Here is a 3106-nt window from a genome sequence, read left to right on the forward strand (position 1 = left end):
GTATATACTTCTGCATTGCTGACTTTTATTTTTTTACTTTTATTTAAGATAAAATCTATCACTGCACCCCATCAAGTAGTCTATAAGTATCTGCTTTCATTTACATTTCCTTTACATAAGTATCTGAAGAAAGTTTCCTTTCTTTAATTTTTTTCCTTCATCAGTAAAAGCTATTTTTCTAAAGAAAAAGAAAATGACAAGGTAATTACAGAACAAACATACATGACATCAGCGCAAATGATGTGTGTGCTGTGACATTCATTATTAACATTACTGTAATAACTGGAAGCTTAAAAGTCCTAACCACTGTGTTCGCTGTGTACTTGCACTGTGTAAGTGTAATAATTCAATTGTTTTTAAATAGTATTTCTTATTCTTATAATCTTAAATGTTTTGTCTTTAAAATATGATCACTCATAGTAAAACATACTGCATATGTATTTTGGAGTAGGCAAGGTGAAAAGAAGCATTTATATCTCACATCATTCTGCTGCAGAAGATCAAAACATTTTTTAAATAATTCTTTAATAATAAAAAAAAAAGTAAAGAGTTTCTGGGTGTCATGTGGTATGGAATAAAAATGCAATGCAGAGCTACAGTTGAGCTAATTTCTAAAACACACATTCTGTCTGTGTTCAGTGAGCGCACTTAACACGCATTATCACTCAGAAATAGTGGAGAGAAAGGATATGCTTAAGACGACAAAGTGAGTAAACAGACTGATATGTCTAGAGGAAAGAGTTTTCAAAAAGAGAGAAAATACGTAAGATATTAGGAGGAGGTTAGAAGGAATCGGGCGGTCAATAAAGCAAGTCAAGGCAATATGTTGTTATTAAAGTTTGCCGAAAATTCACAGAAACAGGAAATCACAAGTTATGTTTCATGACCTTTTTCAAATCTCAACACAATTTTCAATTCCACATTCTCAGTGCTTCTTCTACACAGGCCAAACCAGACGAAGCCTGGAGGGGAGGATTTTCTGCAGAGGAAGACAAGAGTGAGGATAGATAGAGACAGAGGAAAGGGGGGCTGCAAAGAATGAGAGTGAGAGCGAAACACAGAGAGATATGCTAGACATCATGAAGATGACTGAGTCGGGCAAAAAAAAACCACAGGAAGTGATAGAGACAGAACTGGGGGAGCTTTAGACACCAAAAGTCGAGGTGTTGTGTGGACGTGTGTGTGTGTGTTTTGAGGGAGGTCTAAGTGTGGGAAACGTGTGTATGGCTGGCTGGCTGGCAGCACTGAACGACTCTATGTCGTCAGCTTGGGCCTGAGAAGGAAATGTGCAAGGGATAAGGCGGCCATGTGGCAGGATGTTATGGATTTCTAATTAGAGCAATTCATCTGTCAGCGAGGCTGCGCTTTCACTGCAGCTTTCACTGGGCTAACTGGCCTGGAGGCGCAAATCACACACTAGCATCTGTCACATACTTTGCTTGCACTGCTGAATGTGGCATAACCTACCCACTCTCACACCAAACACAGAAGGCCTGGTTTACAATTGTACCTGTAGTACTGAAAAACTGAGCCAAGCAAAACCAGTAGTACATTATGGCTAATACTTACAGTTGTACTTTTATTAAATGTATTGTAGCTTTATTGTTATTTCAATATGTACTTTTATTTACTTTTATCTTTTTTAGGGTGACTATTACCATCTGTCTGGGGACTACAGGTGAAAAATAACCATCTGGCTAACTCTGGCATATTGACAGAAATGTTTATTAATATGCATTGTCCCTGTAATAAATAAATGAATAAATCAATAAATCAATAAATCAATAAATCAATAAATCAATAAATCAATAAAATAAAATAAAGAGAGCATGGAGCAGATTATTTCCAGGTACAAGGTATATGCTAACAATAACTATAGAAATGTGCATGAACGTTTTTAATTTATACATTTACACACATCTATAATATGTACACACACACACACACACACACACACACACACACACACACACACACACACACACACACACACACACACACACACACACACACACACAATATAGTACTATCACTATAGCAACTATATTGAATATGTCAGTCTGTCACTATTGGACTACATCAAGTATATCAATCCATTACTATAAAAGCTATATAAATACACAACTTGCATACTGTGTTGTCATGTCTATGTAGATACACAGGTGCTATGTCATTGTCATTGTCAAACAGTGTATCAAACAGGTTATATGCCATATTGATAAAAGGTGTCATTTTGTTACTATGACATAACTGCATGGTGTCACACTATTGCTAAGCCATGTCTATATATAAAGCATATGTTATTCTGTCACTATGACAAAAAAATAACCGTATAGTGAGTCAAACTGTTGCTGTGCCATACTGATAAAGAGTATGTCATTCTGTTACTAATCATAGCTGTATAGTTTAGAGTGTCATGTTGCTATGGCATAGCTATACTGACTAGTCATTCTGTCACTATGAAACACTATATGGTCAAAGGTATGTGACCACCTAAATATCACACCCATATATGCCCAATCCAAAATCACGGGCATTAGCATAGTTAACAGATTTTGTCTCTGTTTTGCTGTTCTAACAGCCTCCACCCTAAAGGAAAGGCTTTTCACTAGTTCTTGGAGTGTGTTTGTGGGTATTTGTGTTTATTCATCCACAAGAGTTAAAAAAAAAAGTTTGGTCTACTTATTTCTTGTGAAGTGAAATCTTCAATCTTCCACATTTTATATAGCTGTGCAATTCTAACTACAAACTTTGTGGCAAGAGATTGGGGAATGTCCAAATGCGGGTTCGATACTGCTACTATGACATATAAAGACTGTCATTCTTAGACTTTGAGAAAGCTGTAAAGAGTGTCATTCTGTCACTTATTTACAATAGTTATAGAAAATGTCACACAGTAATATGTCAGATTGTCATTATGATGTCAGTTTGTCACCCTACTGTTGTGACTTAAACTTGACAAAGCATACTGAAAACATAATATCTGGCTAAAACATACTTCATACATGCATACATTCATAACACTAACCTTAACCCTAGGTTATATATTTAGAACCCTCCTCCACACACACATACACATTTCAATAATTTTTAAGGAACCAGTCAT

This window comes from Tachysurus fulvidraco, chromosome 11 (assembly GCF_022655615.1).
Source record: "Tachysurus fulvidraco isolate hzauxx_2018 chromosome 11, HZAU_PFXX_2.0, whole genome shotgun sequence".
Taxonomy (NCBI): Eukaryota; Metazoa; Chordata; class Actinopteri; order Siluriformes; family Bagridae; genus Tachysurus; species Tachysurus fulvidraco.